This window comes from Haliotis rufescens, unplaced genomic scaffold, assembly GCF_023055435.1.
Source record: "Haliotis rufescens isolate VD_foot unplaced genomic scaffold, xgHalRufe1.0.p SCAF_12, whole genome shotgun sequence".
Lineage (NCBI taxonomy): Eukaryota > Metazoa > Mollusca > Gastropoda > Lepetellida > Haliotidae > Haliotis > Haliotis rufescens.
In genome coordinates this window covers 10739255-10761915 of record NW_025963802.1, presented here as the reverse complement: position 1 = coordinate 10761915, position 22661 = coordinate 10739255, and the positions used below count along the sequence as shown (strand labels likewise).

At 39.3% G+C, this 22661-nt stretch overlaps 1 long non-coding RNA gene across 1 annotated transcript; it reads right to left on the bottom strand.

Annotated features, from left to right (window-relative positions):
• Positions 1 to 2316: 2316 nt before the first annotated feature.
• LOC124119564 lies at positions 2317 to 3268 on the bottom strand. Its single transcript, XR_006858668.2, has 3 exons — positions 3241 to 3268; positions 2733 to 3004; positions 2317 to 2399 (listed from the first exon to the last, which is right to left on the bottom strand). It is a non-coding gene; the product is annotated as an uncharacterized LOC124119564 (long non-coding RNA).
• Between the last annotated feature and the right edge of the window lie 19393 nt (positions 3269 to 22661).

Here is a 22661-nt window from a genome sequence, read left to right as displayed (position 1 = left end):
TATCAGAACTTTGTGAGCACCCGATTCGCACCGTGGGGTACATATGTATGTGACATACAATATCGCGAATTGTTAGTGTTTCTCTAAGTTAGATTAATTTTCAACACACGTGTCCAAACATCTATTTCATATTTAGATCTGTGCATAAAGATTCAATGTGACAAAACTCTCTCCCCCAGACTGTATGACAAGAGGGATGACTTAAACTTTCAAGTAGTCAACCTTCCCTTCATGTCAGCAATTAGTCTTTGAATGACATTTAGAAGTGATACACATAAAGATGAGAATTTATGGATGTCAACTTCTTTATTATGAGGAACACAACTTTTCGGTGTATATACTTACACCTGCATCAGATGAATAAATGCTATGAAGCAGAGAACATATATATGTACCTATAATAACAATAAAAGTTAAACGATAACAAAGGTGGAAACTTAACAATATCTTTCCGCTAGAAAAGGTGACATCTCTGTTGGCTTTGTTCTTGATTCTGATAAGAAGGGATGCACAAATGGTGCTCATTGGTAAGCCTTCTTCTTGCCTAAATGTCTTAGCCCCTAATGTTACGTGGATGTTATCAATGAGGAAGTTCAGCATTTCACATATTATTTTCTCAGTAAACTTTAGATGGCAATTGCTTCACAATGTGTCCTGAACCTCTGAATATAGATACGTAACTGGTTTAAGTTTGTTATTTTGGATAGTACTGTACAAAGTTAAAAAATCAAATGTTTTGAGATTGAAAATAGTCAAGCAAATCTTTTGAATGTTTGAGAATCTACGTGGTATTAACTCCACTTGTCTCAAGAACTTCCTGTGAATATAAAGAAAGACCTTCCTTGAATGTATTTAGGATTATGGTTAGCCTTGTATACAGGGATTTGGTGGTACATTTGCCGTGCCAAGCAATATATCACTCTTTGTACGGATTTTTACAACACTCGTGGGATTGATCACCCATTCGATTTCTACAGCAGCTAGCAAGTATTCATACAACTATTCCACAATAGTAGTGATCGTCACTTCCAGTGGACTTGCCACGACCGGCCCTTCATCAACAGGACATTATGTTTCTAGAACAGGAAGAAGAAAGGTGTTGTTTTCGCTGATACCTTTGGAAACAGTTGTTGTAGTTTAGTTATCATGTGGTTATTATGAACCGTTTACATCACTTAAACATAAAAAAACTTCTTTTTTTTATTCTATGTTATAATAATAATAATAGATTAACTGTTTCAGATAATCGTCTACATTTATCTGGAAGTTCTTCTCTGAATGAAATGATGGTTTAACACATATACTCATTAACTTCACATGTAAGGTCAAATGTATTTTATGTGGAAATATATTTTGAAAACAATCCATGTTTGTTGTACTTAAATGCTAGTATTATCGTTCACTTATACTTTTAACATTGGTGATCTCACTCTGAGTCAGAATAGGTCAAATTTTCCCATTCCTGTGGCACAAAGACACAAATGGAGATCAGGTGGTAACAATCTGTGACCTTACTGATTGTGTGTCATCTATGGATTTCAGTTAAGGCTATTCCCGTGGTCTTGTAATATGCAAATATCTGTATGTAGGTGTGAAAGGAGGTTATCAAAAGGTCGAGATCGCGAGATTACAAGAACACGAGAAAATCCCTAACAGTATTCCAAAGTCATAAATTTAACATTAACATTCGCTTGCAAAAGCACAAGTGCCTTCGAATTGAAAGGATAAGTATCATAACGACAACTCAGATGACAAACTATTACATGTGGTAGAGTTCAGTCTCACAGGATCCTAGTGTCCAAGAGGAAATATGGCATCCATGCGTATGTGTGTAAAATGTAATTCGTGGGACTTTTAATGTTAAGAGAATGTGATGAGGTGAGGTGAAATGGGGTTTAACGTCGTCCAAGATTATTGCACTTACATAGCGACGTGCATGTACGTATGTGTGTTGTTTGTGCGGCTGCTTGTACTAGTCCGGACTGATGCCGATTGATAATGCTAGCTCAAGGAGATACCATGCCGCAGTTTAACATGAATACCCCACTCAGACACAGTATACTGACTCCGAGCCGACCAGTCCTTGTTTTAGCCCCTTAATGCCGAGCGCCAGACAGGGTAACAACAAGTACCATCTTTTAACGTCTTTTGGTATGACGCGGTCGAACTCCGGACCTTCCGCTCTCCGGGCGGACGCTCTACCACTAGACCACGGAGGCGGTCGAGAGAATGGGATGAATGTGTGTCAGTAATTATCCAAGTTATAGAAAAACGTGCCTCTGGTATTGCAATGGCAAACAAAAACATGAAACATTGTCCCTTCAATAAGATGTTTATTTAGATTCTCTGATGTAATACAGCGTGTATACCAAGCAGAACCTCGTTTACCTGGAAACCATCTGAAAAAATGAAAACAGACTTTTGTAAATATACATGAGTGTACACATTTCAATGGGTAGAAGATTATATATTCATCCAACCTTATCCCAACTAAACTTCAGATTGCGTTTTATAAATTTTTGATACATTATTTATTTATCACAATTATTTAAATAAAAGTATAGTTTTCAATAACGTTTGTACTGTGAGATTATCTATGTATACACAAACTCGTTACTAGTTTTTATTCTTTATCGGTGCCTGTATCTTTGCAGAATGATCAGGATTAAGTGTTGGTGTATAGGAAATGATATAATTGATGAGACATCACAAAGAATGTCTTCTCTTCTCACCTCAGAACTGCTTATTAAAAGTCTAATATCTGTTGTATCTCCCGAAAAAGTTGTTGTTGCTACGCCCAGTATTGCGGTAGCCCCATCCTCTTCCATACATGTACATGGAGTTGTAGTCGTCGTCCATGTAGTCAGGAGTGTCCATGTCACTCATATAGTTATACTGAGCTAAATTCCTCCAGTAGTTGGGCGATCTGTACCCGCTGGAGGCGGCAACAGCGACGACAAGGAGGAGGATGACGAATTTCATATGCATGGTAAATGGCAGTCTGCTGGAAAAGAAATACTTATGTGTCTTAAGGAAATATCTTTTCGTTAGTACTGTAATAGAAACTCGTTTTTCGTTGACAGCTAATGTTTCTGTTACACATGCAAGCTTTAACGTATTTCTTGTTTCAAAACCACAATAATTCCAATATTATGTGCATTTATTACACACAATTTATAACAGCCTAGACGGTCAATATTCTTTAACAAATATGAATCCCTGTTCGCATTGTTACATTACCTTTCAAAGCCAAGGTGCTTGTGCAGTGGTCGAAGTCCCCTTTGAAAGGAAATAGGGGTTTATATACACACAATGTTGATGTGCAATGTGAACACATGGAACATGTCAATTCATCATAAATGTGTCACCAACAAGTGTTCTTGGAGAACAAAGCGTGTCATCGTTACGATTAGGTCATTTACCAAATTACTGTGCATTTTGCAATCATGGGTCATTGATATGCTCATCACTCAATGCATGCGTTGGAAAGCAAGAGTCGTATGACGCCCTTTGAAACAAGCCATATTAAGATGATTGTTCAATTGTGTGTGTTTATGGTGAGAGGACAACATGTACCCGCCTTAGATACAATGCAACTGCTGTTATATTTCAACATTGTAAGCAAAGTCTGTAATCATGCTATGATATGTATACTATGTTATTGTGATAGACCGTAGATAATAAATAGTGTATTATTAATGTCAGCTCATGTCAAGTCCCAACAAATACATTATAAACTTTCAGTATTCGGGGCTTTAACATAGGGATACCTGTGCCGGATAGATTTCTTGGGAGTTTGTTTGACGTTTACGCCACATTTAGCAACATTCCAGCGTTATGACAGAGGCCGGTAGATGGCTGTAATACTAGTCTGTGCCGGACAAACCAGTGGCAGATCATGTGAGCAGCGTCCCACAACGTTACGGATGCTTACTACCCGATCCTCGCTGTCGGTTCGTACGACAAGCATTAATTACCTCGAACCTATACCAAACTGGAATCTTCCACCGTGGATACGTTTCACATGCTCCACGGTAACAGAAATCCCACCTTCAGAAGGTGTGGTTGACCTGTTAAAATGTATGTCACCGTATCCCCTATTTCTGCTGTTATCCCAACTATCCTACATGGCAAGCCTGTGAAAAGACTTCGTTCCTGAACTCATGTGACATTTGTCAAAAAACGTGGTAACCATGCTAGGTATAGTTACATCTCGATCTTCATAGGTTCAGAACATTTTTTTAAGAATATAACCAAATATCATCTTACATTTCCTGAGAAAACAATTGTACGTTATGTTGGACTTCGTACTTGGTAACATTTACTGGAAATTTGGGGATATGATATTTGGGCATGAAATAGGACTTTCCCTTTATGTCGAGCTGTTTTCCAGCGGCTGTACGTATGGTGTTTAAGACATTTATGTAAATATATATTGGTGGTGTAAAAGGCTTCCACATATGAATTAACACGTTACTTCTGTTTCTCTTGTGTAGTACTTACCACAAACATGACCTGCACAGTTATGTAACAAATTAAACCATTTTGGAAATTACACGTACTAAAAAATATGTTTCTTTCGACGTTCTTTTTTAAGAGAGACAAACGATTCAACTTAATACATATTCAAATTTCTTGTAGAGATAATGTAATAAATTAAACGTTATAGTTAAAATACACAATGAACTGTAGAATTTGTGTTCACTTTTAATTACGTATTGAATGTATAAAAATACCTCAGGCTCGCTTCCCTTTGAAGAATACTTAAACCTATATGATAGTGCCTTGTTGATTACAAACATGAGCTCATGTGTGAATGACTATGATCTCATGAATTTAACCATTACTTAATTTCATGGTGAAAGATCATACAGTAAGTTCAATATGCTAACGAATTCCAAATATGATAAATAGCCCCTTCGCTAGTTTCACGTGACAGAGTTAACAAGCCAAGAAGGGTTACACGTGATGGCGCAACCATAGCACATATCATGTTAACTTGTAAGCTTTATATTCACACGCTCAACAGGACGGATTACAATTACTATCAGACGAGTGATGTACACTATAATCAATTATACACTGGTGTCAAAGGGTTAACACCTGCTACTTACTGACACACTTTTAGTGATATTTATTTTTTACGACGTGTATATAAACAGTTTGAATTTGCAGAAGTTCACAGAATCACTTACACTCAAATGCATCTGCTTTCATCGCGACTTTCGTGTCTATATGTCTATTTTACTCTATCTATTGCAATCGATACTTTGATAATTAGTATTTAACACATTTAATTAATACATAATTGATACTTAAACTAATGTATGTTTCTGATTATCAGACATATTAAAAAGATGAAACTTGGCAAAACTGATCATCCCGCGGCGTCACCAGACTCTCTCTCTGCCATCTGCTGTTGAGATACAGTAACGTCTCTCGTCTGAGAGAGGACTCTTCTCCACTGCTGGTGGTGCCAATCTTGATGCTGTGTAGCCTACTGAAGACGGTCCCGCCGAAGACTTGGTGTCAGAATGGGTCTTCGGTGTGGCCTGTGACAGTGGAGGTATCTGCTCGTCAATCGTCGACGCACGGTGTCCGCACTTACGTGTCGCTGGTGTATCCTCATGGTCTGTCTGTTTCCACAGCAGTGCCAAAGCGATCTTGAAGATGCTGTCGCACAATCTGACGATCCTGAGGGCTTGGTGTCGCTGATTTCTTGTCAATCTTGGCATGTGGTAGAAATTCAATAACGAATGAATGTTATCCGATCTGCGTGGAGTTTTATAGAGCAAGAAATTGGGGAACGCATGTGCTTTTCAATTTGCACGGAACTCGGAACATGCATCGGGTTACCATGGCCGTTGCCGTGATGCATTTGGGCGATCGGTTTTAGATTCATCTGCTTGATTTTTTTATCATCAAATTTCATTTTTTCCGGACAAGGAAATGTTAAATTTAAGAAACTTTGACAACGATTACCCAGACAACTTTTCATGCAATATTACTAGGGGTGACGTTTTTTTTGCGGTTCAGTATAGATTTATAAAAAAGGAATTGTGAAAGTCTGTTGTCTGTAAGTTAAATTTCACGAACGTTTTCCAAGTTCTTTATTTGCTTAGCTATAATTGTCTTTTACTTCACCTATACAAAAGCATTCCTTGATAATAACATGCTTGAAACCAATGGAAAGGGATGAGGAAAGCGCGTTGCTGAACGAATGACGACTTATAGATTCGAACTACTTTTGTACTCTTTCAAAAAAACAGGTTTCGCTATTTTCGGAACTTATAAAACAAATTGAAATCCATACGTCAGTTTGGTCTTCTTTATTATTACAGCTTCTATCTCTCACTTTCAGGTGTTCACAGGAGTTTAGGATACTACAACAGTTATTCATATGTTTCGCAACTTCAACGTCAACCCTTCTGTCTCATTTTTCAACAGACAAAATATACCCCGTCTTGCTACAGTCTCGTTACGTATTTTGCATAAACTCCCAAAGCGGATATACTGTTGCTCGGTAGTGTTACAAAACTGTTTTGGTGTCAAAACTTTCACCAGGTCCGATGTTTTTGTGACATTCATATTTGTTAAGTTAGCAAGCCATGTCGTTCCCGTAACAGCAGGTTGCAATTACGCTTCGACGAATAATCACTTTTTTGAGCTGCATACACTACATTTATCTCAGAAGAGGTTTCAAACACTACGGAATAGCTGAGCTGAGGTTCCCTTTACCAAGAACCCGTGACGATCCGGGGTAGAATAGGTCTTCAGCAACCCATGCTTGCCGTAAAAGGTGACTATGCGTGTCGTAAGAGGCGACTAACGGGATCGGGTGGTCAGGCTCGGTGACTTGGTTGATACATGTCATCGATCACAATTGCGTGGATCGATGCCCATGATATCATTCACTGAATTGTCTAGTCCAAACTCGATTAGTTACAGCCAGCTGGAATATTGCTGAGTGCGGCTTTAAACAACAAACCGACCAACCAACGAAACCTTTACCAAGCAACTATCATGCAACTTATTACCATGTTCAGGAGACATGTGCAGTACTTGTGTGTTGTCAATATTTCCTGTCTCATTTTTTGCGTCAAAGAAAGAGACCGCGCTATCGCTGAATAGGGTTGTGTGGCCTGCCCAAATTAAGACATAAGTCTTATCTAAAACTCTTTTACCACTTTATAGAAAGACTTATAAGGATTGTGTAAATCATATCTGAAAATTTCACCTTACATTGTACATATGGAGAACTAGAAGTTGTTAACATGCTAACATACAACATCTACAAATATATGTTTGTGACATATTGACCACGAAGTTAGGAAATTGTTATTGCTAGTTAAGTATTATTACTGCGCCAGATTGGCCTCTTTCCTGTGGCCAAAACAGAACTTCCAGATACATCCAATATATACCTGTTGCTTGACAATTTCGTCGACTAGAATTCAATCACAGCAAGAAATGAAATGAAATATAGAGTGTATATGAATATATTTATTTATCAGGTCAATGAAATCAGTCTCAAAAATAAGCAAAACAACGGACACCCCGTCATTTCTACATTATGACCACACTTGGAAAGTTGAAGAACCGGGGTTCTTCGTTGCATAGAGCATTGGAGACTGAATGTAGACTTATATATGCTTTTCATCCACGTACAAATATAGCGACCTTGAACTGCTGACCATGAAGGTATACTTATGGGCCTCAATGAAACGGGGGATATTACTACAACATAAATTCTTGATAGACAGAAAATACATAAAAGGCCGTTGTCCTTATAATGTCCCTTATTCTATATGAATGCATTCACGAGTGAAATGTATTTTTTTATTGTATCGTCAAGGAGTCAACATATTACCCGACATTAGTCTCTTTAACTGCCATTGTTCTTTCGTCAGTTTGCATCCAACACAAAGAAGTATTATGTTCATGCGTTTTTTATATGTATTTGTTTTATTTGTTTATGGCTTAGGTACAGGTATATAAGCTTCTCGATATTCAGTTTGTTCAAAACATAATCATTTTCCAGACTAAAGCAGCTAATCTTTGCGGTATCTCAACAGTAAGTACAAACGATGTTCTTGATGCAATAGGTTTTCACATGCAGAAGTAAAAACTGTATATATATGCATATGGCTCAATATTTTTTTTATTGAAAGGAATACACAAGAGTTCAATGTGCTACAGTGTATAGTTTAAATATAATGATTCTGCATAATAACCTGTTCCAAACAAAATACAGTAATGAGCTCATATCTATCATATCATATCTTCTATAGCGCCTCACAGGCAGCTTGGGTTGTATACTCCCCAGGGAGCTGAGAATGAAAATCGAGTGCTCTGATTCATTCACCGGGGTAATAATAGTGTAGCGCTATGAGCATCCACTTGGTGAATGGAATCTGGCGCATTATCATTGCACTTATTATTATTATTATTATTATTATTATTATATTTGTCTTCAGATTAAAGACTAAGGTTTACGGTAACACATTACGGAGATATTTCTTTAAATAACTATTTCTGTAAGATCACGCATAATAATCTAATTAAGCAATTGGAATTTCATCTTTTTTCAGTCAATATCGTCACCATGATTTCCCAAATTATGTTGATTGTCCTCCTCGTCAACGTTGCTGTCATTTCGGCGTTCCCATCGCCAAATAGTACCAATTGTACCAGTACAGGTTCAGCGACTCCTTTCAACCCCTACAGTCTCTTCAACATGTTCACGCCAGGGCAGAATTCAAACAATGGTGGTTTCTTCAATCCATTTATGAACCCTTTCAACCCCTACAACAGAATCATGTACGGATTATTCGACATTGAGCCCTTCTTCGACTTTGGATTCAGGTAAATGTCTTCCCCACCATGGATTCGTTAAGTGATGTTTTCTGGTAACTTGTACAAATATATAAGTGGGTAATTCGACAATTAACTGCTGCTTAACGCCGCAATTCACTTCAAGCAAATTCAAGCCCGGAGAGCGAAAGTTCGCGTCATACTAAAAGACGTTAAACGATGGTATCCTTCTTTGCGCTCGGCATTAGGGCTATAAACAAGGACTGGTCGGCTCGAAGTCAGTACACTGTGTCTGGGTGGGGTATTCATGTCCGACCTCCCCTGATGCCTTTAAAGCAGAGGTAAATATAACTTGTGTTTAGGGTACTTACCTTGAGGGCGCATGACAACATACGGGATACACAAGTATAAATATAGTTAAAGTGGTCAGCTGTCACCTGATTTGGTTAAATCAAAATGGTTCCAGATGTTTCTTGTGAGAAGGTTAAACACCTTTCTGGTTTAGGTATTGGGTGGACAGAAGGATGTGACAGTGTGGATAGTTGCTCTTTCTACCACTCACTTGATGTTCCTGCTCCAGTTCATTACTTACAGAGAGTCGCGATTTGGGTGTGATATTGCTAATTGCTGCATACAGTCACTCACTCACGCACTGTTACAGCACCTACGCCCTCACCACAGTCGCGACAAGCATATCCTTTGTGACCTTAAGTTCCCTTGGACTCGTAGCCTACAGCTACTACACAGTTCAAGGATGTGACCCGTTCAAGGCTGGATACCTCAAGAACAGAAATCAGGTAGCATATATTAGATAATGCCATTGGTTTGAATAAGATTTATGAAATGTCTTTATATCACTCACGCTAGTTTATGTGGATACCCTTGGAAGCACCTTGACATATATTAGTTAACCTAAGCATTAGCCATGATACCAGCGTGTCTGCAACTTCTTGCTGCTGCGCCTTCAGCTTTACCCGCTATGCCAACATGCCTACAGCATTACTGTATATGTCTTTATGTCTACCGATTTACTCTCAATGCCAACATGCCTACAGCATTACTGTATATGTCTTCATGTCTACCGCGTTACCTTCTATGCCAACTATGTCTTTCAACAAAATTTGGACGGCTAAGAGTCGGTATAATGTGTCTGAATGGGGTATCCATGTTTAACAGCGGCATTTTATCCCAGCGGGCAAGAAGTATAAAGCCGCATTAGTACGAACTAGTACAAAGGACACACGCACGCACACGCACGCACGCACGCACGCACGCACTGTCAAATTCTACCCATGTCTATATCACACCCTCTACACCATCATGTCCACAATGTCAGAGCCTACCTATGTCTATATCGTACCCTCTACACCATCATGTTCACAATGTCACAGCCTACCTATGTCTATATCGTACCCTCTACACCATCATGTCCACAATGTCACAGCCTACCATGCCTATATCATACCCTCTACACCATCATGTCCACAATGTCACAGTCTACCATGTCTATATCGTACCCTCTACACCATCATGTCCACAATGTCACAGTCTACCATGTCTATATCATACCCTCTAACCATGTCTATATCATACCCTCTACACCATCATGTCCACAATGTCACAGTCTACCATGTCTATATCGTACCCTCTACACCATCATGTCCACAATGTCACAGTCTACCATGTCTATATCATACCCTCTAACCATGTCTATATCGTACCCTCTACACCATCATGTCCACAATGTCACAGTCTACCATGTCTATATCGTACCCTCTACACCATCATGTCCGCAATGTCACAGTCTACCATGCCTATAACATACCCTCTACACCATCATGTCAACAATGTCACAGTCTACCATGTCTATATCGTACCCTCTACACCATCATGTCCACAATGTCACAGCCTACCATGCCTATATCACACCCTCTACACCATCATGTCCACAATGTCACAGTCTACCATGCCTATATCATACCCTCTACACCATCATGTCCACAATGTCACAGTCTACCATGCCTATATCACACCCTCTAGACCATCATGTCCACAATGTCACAGTCTACCATGCCTATATCACACCCTCTACACCATCATGTCCACAATGTCACAGTCTACCATGCCTATATCACACCCTCTACACCATCATGTCCACAATGTCACAGTCTACCATGCCTATATCACACCCTCTAGACCATCATGTCCACAATGTCACAGTCTACCATGCCTATATCACACCCTCTAGACCATCATGTCCACAATGTCACAGTCTACCATGCCTATATCACACCCTCTACACCATCATGTCCACAATGTCACAGTCTACCATGTCTATATCATACCCTCTACACCATCATGTCCACAATGTCACAGTCCACCATGTCTATATCATACCCTCTAACCATGTCTATATCGTACCCTCTACACCATCATGTCCACAATGTCACAGTCTACCATGCCTATATCACACCCTCTACACCATCATGTCCACAATGTCAGAGCCTACCTATGTCTATATCGTACCCTCTACACCATCATGTTCACAATGTCACAGCCTACCTATGTCTATATCGTACCCTCTACACCATCATGTCCACAATGTCACAGCCTACCATGCCTATATCATACCCTCTACACCATCATGTCCACAATGTCACAGTCTACCATATCTATATCGTACCCTCTACACCATCATGTCCACAATGTCACAGTCTACCATGTCTATATCATACCCTCTAACCATGTCTATATCATACCCTCTACACCATCATGTCCACAATGTCACAGTCTACCATGTCTATATCGTACCCTCTACACCATCATGTCCACAATGTCACAGTCTACCATGTCTATATCATACCCTCTACACCATCATGTCCGCAATGTCACAGTCTACCATGCCTATATCACACCCTCTACACCATCATGTCCACAATGTCAGAGCCTACCTATGTCTATATCGTACCCTCTACACCATCATGTTCACAATGTCACAGCCTACCTATGTCTATATCGTACCCTCTACACCATCATGTCCACAATGTCACAGCCTACCATGCCTATATCATACCCTCTACACCATCATGTCCACAATGTCACAGTCTACCATATCTATATCGTACCCTCTACACCATCATGTCCACAATGTCACAGTCTACCATGTCTATATCATACCCTCTAACCATGTCTATATCATACCCTCTACACCATCATGTCCACAATGTCACAGTCTACCATGTCTATATCGTACCCTCTACACCATCATGTCCCCAATGTCACAGTCTACCATGTCTATATCGTACCCTCTACACCATCATGTCCGCAATGTCACAGTCTACCATGCCTATATCATACCCTCTACACCATCATGTCAACAATGTCACAGTCTACCATGTCTATATCGTACCCTCTACACCATCATGTCCACAATGTCACAGTCTACCATGCCTATATCGTACCCTCTACACCATCATGTCCACAATGTCACAGTCTACCATGCCTATATCACACCCTCTACACCATCATGTCCACAATGTCACAGTCTACCATGCCTATATCACACCCTCTACACCATCATGTCCACAATGTCACAGTCTACCATGCCTATATCACACCCTCTACACCATCATGTCCACAATGTCACAGTCTACCATGTCTATATCATACCCTCTACACCATCATGTCCACAATGTCACAGTCTACCATGCCTATATCACACCCTCTACACCATCATGTCCACAATGTCACAGTCTACCATGCCTATATCACACCCTCTACACCATCATGTCCACAATGTCACAGTCTACCATGTCTATATCATACCTTCTACACCATCATGTCCACAATGTCACAGTCTACCATGCCTATATCACACCCTCTACACCATCACGTCCACAATGTCACAGTCTACCATGTCTATATCGTACCCTCTACACCATCATGTCCACAATGTCACAGTCTACCATGCCTATATCATACCCTCTACACCATCACGTCCACAATGTCACAGTCTACCATGCCTATATCGTACCCTCTACACCATCATGTCCACAATGTCACAGTCTACCATGCCTATATCACACCCTCTACACCATCACGTCCACAATGTCACAGTCTACCATGTCTATATCGTACCCTCTACACCATCATGTCCACAATGTCACAGTCTACCATGTCTACCGCCTTTCTTAAGTAAATATTACATCTTTTTCTTTATGTCTGTGAACGATAATACCTTCTTTGTCCTCATGTCTGTGTACAATGTTATCATTATATGTCCTCATGTCTGTGTATAATGTAACCTTTGTTCACATGTGAACAATGTTACCAACCATGTCTCCATGTATGTCTGCAATGTTAGCACATATGTCCTCATGTCTGCATAAAGGGTTACCATCCATGTCCTCATGTCTGAATACAATATTACCATCCATGTCCTCATGTATGTATACAATGTCACCATCAATGTCCTCATGTCTGAATACAATGTTACCATCAACGTCCACATTTCTGTGCAGAATGTTACCATGTATGTCTTCATGTCTGTGTACAGTGTTACATCCACGTCTTCATGTCTGTGAACAATGTTACATCTATGTTCTCATGTATGTGTACAGTGTAACCATTCATGTCCTTATATCTAATGTGTCTGCAGGTGTTTTAATATCTACACTATTTATCTATGTCCTATCATGTCCTATCTGCCAACATGGCTTCACGAGTTTCTGTAAATATTGGAAAGAAGATATTAGAAAGCATCATTAAGTAGATAAATTGTTTAATTAATTAAAAAATATCTTAATGTGATCAACCATTTCATTGTTTTAGTAAAATGTTTGATTATATACTTTCATAAAAAAGAACATTTATGTAAAGGTGGCAGTATTTTGTTCTAAAACTTGCCTGTCTCAAGTGTTCAACTGATCCTTGCTTTGGCAGCTCGTTCCCTATTTCGTGATGGAAATATTCTATTTTGCATATTTTATTCTTTCAGTGAAATTTAATTTCCGTCAGTTCTCGTTTCTAGCATGGCCAAAGGAGATATTTACTTTATTGAAAGATGAAGAGTCGAGGATAATAGGATGGAGTTGGTGGGTTAGAGAGTTCAACTATTTGTTTACTCCAGTTGCGAATCTGACATTCAGTAGTGTCATACTATTACCAACAATGCATATCTAAATTCGCCGTTCCATTAATCATCGTTTATATACATGCAATAGATGAGTCATTTGCATTTACTTTTAAATGCCACTTTCACTTACCGTGCAGGATTGTTTCATATAGGGGAGGGAACTGTATGTTGTCCTTACTTGTACCCAATCCTTCCCACGTAATGTAAAGACCATATGTTTAAATGAAAACGTATGTATTTCTAAGTTCTGTGTCTTCCGTCATAAACGGCCTCGCCGCCAACACCATCGAGGATCTACTACGACCAGCGTTTGACCGGTACAACACAACCGAGAAAGGAAAAATCTTCATCGCCAAAATATCAGGTAAATAAAAGCGACAAAACCCTTTCCACATTCGTAAGAAATATCTACCGAAAGCATAATCAATTATACGATTCACACAATATCATGAGCATGTGTATATCACTGTCACATACTAGTAGTTATGAACCAGTTGTTCGCGACCCTACCCCACCGGTGGCACCCATCACAAACACATGCAAAGGCAAATCAAATGTTCCCTGATCAAACACGAGACACCATTCATTGATGCATCACATTTGGAAATGTCTTTCAAATGTCTACCATAAAGAAGTTTGAAAAACTTTACTTAGGCATACATCGAATGTTGTAACCTTGATAACCATGTTATTTAAAGTGGAAAAAGCAAATTGTATAGACATGATATCATGTGGCACTGTTTCCACAACATTGCATAATCAACTAAAAACTACACCTACAACTACAACTTTAACCTATTGTCATAACAATATAGCAATGAACATTAAGATAAGCCTGTATATTACGTTCATATGGTGAACCACCATTTCAGTGTTCTTCTTTGGAGGACTTTGCGTGAGCTTGTCTTTTGTTGCGCGGACTCTGCCAGGAACTGTGGTTCAGGTCAGTGCCATGTTTCTTATATTGACACAATTCCTGCAATAAAGGCTAATGTCAGGTTATTGGTAATCGTGTTTCTTATGCAACATGAACAGCAACATAGCTTAACGTTTATGGTTTTAGAGTGATATTTTGAAAATGCCTTTTGAGTTCGTTTTGAAACTGCAACGTACTTAGACAAACAGGTCGATGTTCGCTTAGTCAATGCTGCACTTTGAAGGCCACAATCGGATTTGTTGGAGCTTGTGCAGGTCCTGTCTTTGGGATTTTCCTCTTGGGAGCTTCAACTCCGTGGGGAAACATAGCGGTAAGTACTTGAAGGAAAGCATACTTTTGTGAGGACTGGAGGGAACATATAACTATAGGGAGTACTGAAAGGGTAATGTACTATTGGGTGTACTAAAGGGATACCATACCATAGTCTCCTATTTAAAACAGATTTCTATAACTTGCTCATAATATATATACCAGGCCTTAGGAAAACAATCTATAACTGAGGAGTGATAAGTTTTTGTAGCCGTCGTTGGGGAATTTTGAAGAAGGTAGCAACTTGTGGTCTGGCGTTATAGGAGGTCCTCGATTAAAGCATTCAATCATTTCGATATTTTATCATTTTAGAAATCTAATCAGGGCATTCAAAAGTGTTGTTTATCTCTGCTCCTCCGGAAAGTGCAGGGGTGGCAATTATTTGGGATTGAATATCTGGCCTTATTTTAGGGAACATTCAATGCAATTACTGCTGACGTTCTGTGGTAAAGAACAGTGAATCAGATACCTCTGGGGCTTTATATATACGTTCAAACAGTATTTAGCATATTATATTGTTCCATGAGTATACCCATAGCAAACTGACAAACAATTCATAGCCACGTGTACTATGCATATTGCATTGTCAGCTGTTTTGTCTGTTGTGTTACATGTGCCCGTCCTACAGGGGGCTGCGTCTGGCTTGGTGGTGTCCCTGGTGCTGAACGCGTGGATCACTCTCGGCGGCATCATGTACGGACGTAGACCTGTACCACTACCACCGGCACTTGGCAACTCCTGTCACGTTCAGGAAGTGGCCAACATAACAGGCCTGTACCTCCCAGACCCCTTCAACAACAGTACAGGCCACCAAGATATCAGGACAAGGTTAGACGTCCATCTAACAACATCCCTTAATGATAAGACACTCTTTGAGAAATCACTTAACTGTGCTATTAGTTAAATGGTGATGGGTTTATTTAAGACAAAGGGTCGAAGGGTTAATTCCATTTGTCGATACTTTTATGACATAACAAATCTGAAATCAATCATTTTCCTTTATCGTCAACATTTGATATTAGTATCTTTTTATTCTCCAGATATCTTTATCCATGAACATATCTAATTAGTACCAACATATATTTGTATTAACATACTCTTTATACAGGAACACAATATCATACTAGTATCAATATATTATATTCTCTAAAATCCGTATCCATAAACAATGTATGATATCAGTATTAACATTGTCTCTGGATATATATATCCATGAACATACTATCATATTGGTATATATATACACTTAATCATGAGGGGTCACGGACGGTCTGGTAAACTAAGGCACCGCAATTAGCTGTGCAGAGCTGCGTGCCTTGGGCTCGCCAGAAACCTATGATTGTGGGTTCGAATCCCGATTTTCCCCGATTGTGTTTCTAGGTTTGTCTGCACCATACTCATGCACCAAAGTGGGAAACGTCTGAGGTTTGCATCACATCTGGGCTTCCTCTACATTTAGCTGACACTGGACTACTGTTCAAAGGGGTTCCAAACTCACACTGTATCGTGATCTTTATTATTGATAATGAATATAATATCATATTAGTATAAACTAGAAGGAACATTCGTGATTATCCAAATGTCTTGTATATAGAGGGATCACTGTGATAGAGGGTAGCACGCTTATATTCAACAATGGCGACTGACAAATAGTTTATGCTGTAGTTCACCTATCCCTGTGGCCGGTATTGACTGAGGAGGTAACCCCCTCTACAACATCTCATACATGAACTATGCCCTGACGGGATGGCTGATCGCGTTCTTGCTTGGGTTCAACTTGGCTGTCAGTCTGGCGACCAGTGAGTTCTTTTCATTAGCATAAATCATATTCAGGTTCTATGTAACTATTCAAAATATGTGACCCACCGGGAAAAAAAGGACCTTATCGATGCCGGGATACAATTGACGTCACAAAGACGTTTGACGTCAACTTACTTCAGCAAAAATCGCGATGTGTACGGACTGTACAAACATATTTTACTTTTCTCTCGTTAGTTCGCAATGTAATGAAAACATTATTTCAAAACCTTTCAGCATACATGTCTACTTTCAATCAATCAGACATAATATCTAAAACCTGCAATTATAACATAAACAGTTATAAGTCGGAATATGGGTCCAAACGTCTGCTGCCATGTATCTCTGCAATAAATATGAATTGAAGCTTGTGAATAGTATTATTGTACATGTGTTCCTAAGATACTGTAGTTTTAAAATATAATAAGAAGTAAAATGTTATTTTTCACATATCTCATGTTGGATCACATATGATCAATTAATGGCTATGCTCTGGTCGGATGACTGATTGTGTTCTGTGTGGGGATGATGGTCTGCCCACTGAGTACTCAGTCCTCAGTTCGTAAATAAACTTTCCGACCAGACTCGATTTCTGTGCTTGTCTGTTTGTTTGTTTGTTTGTTGTTAAACGCCGCAATCAGCAATATTCCATCTTTATGACGGCGGTTTTGTAAATGATCGAGTCTGGACCACACAATCCAGTGATTGATATCCTGAGCATCGATCCACGCAACTGGGATACAATGACATAAAAAAGTCAGCGAACCTGACCACCAGATCCCGTTAGTCGCCTTTTTCGGCAAGCATGGGTTGCTGAAGACCTATTCTAACCCGGATCTTGACGGGTGTGATTTCATTTCATGGACATATGTCATAAAACATCTTAAAACGGAAAAGATCCTGGTACCGTTGTACAAAACAACCTTAGCACTACGTCTGTCGTAAGTATAATATGTTAAGGTATGGTAGGTACGATCACCTCGGCGCTAAGATAGCTTTGGACAAGGACACCAGGCTCGATTTCTGTGCATTGGCATATGCCATAAAACATAACGAAACTGACAACATCCGGGTACAGTACCAAAGCCAATTATTTGCATTCATTAAATTTAAGACAGTTTCGCTTTTTTCATCATGGGTACTTCTCAATTACAGAAAACACAAGATAACCCCACAGCTGTAGCTCGCCTAACTATCCTTTTCACAATTCTGACTGGGAGAATTCTTTAACTCAATAATATATTCCTAAGCGAATATAATTCACTCATGAAACAATAATATATTAAGGTATCTAGCAACAATTGACCAGTATGTATCTGATTTCTAAATGTTTATGGTATCATATCTTATATCTTATCTGATTCAGGTAATAATTCATTCACAATCATTTTATTCACCAGTTTAATGTCAAGTGATTTATAGTTGAGAACATGCAGAATAATATGTATTCTATGTACAATGAATAATGTATTTACTTAAACGATGAAAAACGTGTGAATACTGATGGGTGCACATTACTGTGCCTGGGTTCTTTTTAAAACTACAGAACCAAAAAAATATTTCTGTCCGCAAACGACGTTGTCATGTATTATTTATATCATAGTATTATTATAGTTTAATCTAATCGTCATTTCAAGTCACTCTTTCTTTCAAGGATCTACTTATAACAATTTACGACCGCCGCCGTGGTCTAGTGGTAGAGCGTCCGCCCGGAGAGCGGAAGGTCCGGAGTTCGATCCCCGGCCGCGTCATACCAAAAGACGTTAAAAGATGGTACTTGTTGTTACCCTGTCTGGTGCTCGGCATTAAGGGGCTTAAGCCAGAACAGGTCGGCTCGGAGTCAGTATACTGAGTCATTGTCTGAGTGGGGTATTAATGTTAAACTGCGGCATGGTATCTCAGTGGGCTAGCACTATAAATCTGCATCAGTCCGGACTAGTACAAGCGGACACATACACCCCCACACACGTGTGTGTATATACGTGCATTAATCTTGGACGCGACGTTAAACACAATTTCACCTTACCTATAACAATTTACACGCTAACGACATCTATTCAAGGGTGCCTGCTCTATTATATCTATCGGATACATACTTAAAGGCAAACTATTCTAAACTGAAAAAAGTAACTGCTTCGCCAAAGACAGGTTATAGCCATTGCATATGCTTCGACAGAAATAAAAGTACAAGGTAGATTTTGTTCGTGTCACATTTTGTATGAAATAAATCTAATGCTATCATATATTATTGACCCGTGAGGCAACGTGTGCGAAATACGCTGCAGTCGGAAAGCGCACGTAAAGTCTCCAATATAAGTAAGTAAGTAAGGCATGTGCCCTCACTGAGAAGTGTGATGTTTGTATTTCAAAGAGAAATAGGTCCATTTGTGTCGTCGATTGATTCGATCGTTGACGTTTTCGGATGTTTTTTATCTGTCAGTCTGTATGTCGTCAATATTTGAATAGGCCTTAATGAGATACCCTGCTATTTTCCATTAAAGTCTCTCCTCTCCTCACTGACAATTTATCTAAACTATGTGTAATCAAACAACTGAATTATTAATACATGAGTAACAACTATCTGATATGCATGAAAGAGGTGAATGATAATAGATATGGATTCAAGCATGTGTTGGCCTTGTATTATATCATATCAGTAATGTGATATATCCTCTGACATAATAGTATTCATGCCATGTGCGATATATCAGGTAGTGAGCGGTATGCAAAATGCGTGGAAGTTAAGCATCGTAAGTAAGAACATTTCATTTACGGGCAATGTGTGTTCGTTTGAGGTGAGGTGGTGAGATGAAATTGAGTTTAACGTCGCGTCCAAGATTATTGCATGTGTGGCTGCTTGTACCTGTCCGGACTGATGCCGATTTACAGTGCTAGCTCACTGAGATACCATGCCGCAGTTTTAACATTAATACCCCACTCAGACACAGTATACTGACTCCGAGCCGACCAGTCTTTGCTTTAGCCCCTTAATGCCCAGCGAGAGACAGGGTAACAACAGGTCAAATCTTTTAAAGTCTTTTGGTATGACGCGGCCGGGGATCGAACCACGGACCTTCCGCTCTCCGGGCGGACGCTCCACCACAAGACCACGGCGGCGGTTGTGTTCGTTTGACACGTATATTTTGTTTAAAGACACCTGTCCGGCAGTCAACACAGGCACTGCTAAACGATGTCGGATAAAATATTTGACGTAAAACACTAATATAAAATTCTGATTCGTCCACGTGTTCATTTGACTGGCAAGTGAAGGAACGTCTGACTCGTTCTTAGAATTATAAATATTAACAAGGGAACCTTAAGGACCCCACATTGATACATTCCTTTGCATGTGTTCATGTGTTGGTGACGGGAGCCACCGATGGGGCAGGATACGCTCACCTTGTGTCATCACAATTTGATAGCGATTCATTAACACATGCTCATAAAAGAGTCGGAATCTGCTTTTAGCAGAGATTTCTTGTGAATATGGAAATGGTTTCGTCGCGTTTATTTAGATTTATCAATCTTCACTTTAATGTTAATGTGTGTTGAAAAAAGTATACAAAATGCTACGTCAAATGAAACTCATCTGATTATGTTGTCAGAACACTGGCATGAGCCAACGAGGGATGAGAGGCTCCTTCTGTCCTTTGTGAGGCGATTCTTGAAACTGAACCAGCCAGATGAACTACAGCAGGTGAGGAATCGTAACAGTGACATACACAACGTTCGTCGCGCTTGTGATGATGTAATAATCCCACTTAGCCTTACTATGAGGCGTATGTAGAATCCATGCGTGGAATTAAGCCTTGTGTTTGAAGATGATGTGCTATTGGAGGAGAGTCAAGAAGGTCTTACTACTTTCATGAACTATCACAGCATGCGGAAAATAACAGAAAATAAAGCCTCAACTATTGCATCTGTGCCAATTTCATAGCAAAATGCTTCAACATGTAAATGTTCGATTAATCATCTGTCTAAATACATACTCGCTAGTATATGACGCTATTAAACTTAAATGACGCTCCACACGTAAAGTTTATTAGGTTATATGTATATATCTCAAAAGGCAAATATCATGTCTTTGTATGTCTATGGGCCTGTGGCCTTAGAACTTTTGAATAAACTCATTATGCTGTCAATATGTACTGCGCCACCCTCGGCCCCTGTTCTGGATGAGAAAATTTGTTGACAATATATCATCAATGTGTAGTTTAAAATTATTACTATTCATTTGACATCGGGCATATGTACATGTACAAGCAGTTTTAAAAAATGAACATATGGCACAAAACGGAAGCGATGCAGTCCGAGGACCCAGTCAGTTGTTAGGGAAATATGTGAGCTTGTCCAGTCAAACAATAAGTCTATTCATTGGTCAAGGATAAGGGTACTATAAATAATATACACACCATTTCTATTTCATTATATTATTGTCTTGCTTTCAGCATGTGTGCAGACAACATACTGAAATATTTGAGTTTCAGACGGTGAAACTGAGGAATCCTGGGGAGCATTCTGTGGAAGGACCACAAACTCAGAAGCAGTTGATCAGTTTGGGAAATCCAACTTCTGATATGATATGATCTGCATTGATGAAAATACGTCTTTACTGTCAGGAATTGTAGGCGTTATATTACCATCCTCCCTCACTATACTATGTTCGAAGTGTAATTCAAATTGAAAAATACGGTTTCATACAAAAAGATGAATATATAAGTTTAACATCTTTGATGATTCGCTTAGAGGATGCTTATTTTGAGCAATGAAAATTATGGAATGTGTGTGTCACAAAGAGTTTTATTGACGGAGTTGGAACTTCGTGGCTGCTTCATAACACTTCACTGGGTGTCCTTCACGCAAGGATTCCAAGGTGCATACGATATTCATTAGAGTATATTATGTTTTTAAGAGCAAAAATAACTAAAAGAGACCAAACCCTTACAGTTATCATTGGACACCCCTGCTAACGGCAGACTTCATTGTACGATTCCGACTACATCATAAGCTCGTGTTTATGGATCATTATCAACTGGTGTATGTACCAGGATACATACAAATATAGCCTCTAAGGCATTACGGTGTTATTTCCGTGTTTGGTTTGAATTATGTTTTGTCATCCTTATCAATGACACCCTGGCCACTCGTACTCTTCCGTAAAGCTAGTCACGGAAAGAGGCGAGTTGTTACGAAGTGCAAGTAGTGAAAACGTGAGACTGTGAACGGAACAAACCTATTGAATGTCTTAAATTTATCACTAGAGCTTACTGTTTGGTACCTGTTCTTATTCACTTCACCATCACTTTCTATTGGCCTTGACCGAAGATTAACATTATTTCAATTTCCTGCGGCTGTTAGTACTAAAAGATCTTCACAAAATTTAATGCATTGTACATCTAATAAGTTCAAACGTAACTCTCCTTTGACCCACAAGGGATCGAGTGTCTTAAACCTACAGTGTAGCGCCTAATGAAGGGACTGTTACCATTATTCTGCTCCAAACATTGCTAACATGATCAGTATCCTGGAGCCTAGCTTACGGCTAGATTTTGATGTTCAGCATTATTATTGACTTATTTATGCTGATGTGATAGCATATTAAATTAATTACAGATGGAATATATAGACATGATATTTCTGTCTGGGGAAAGGGATTTTTGAGTCACTGCT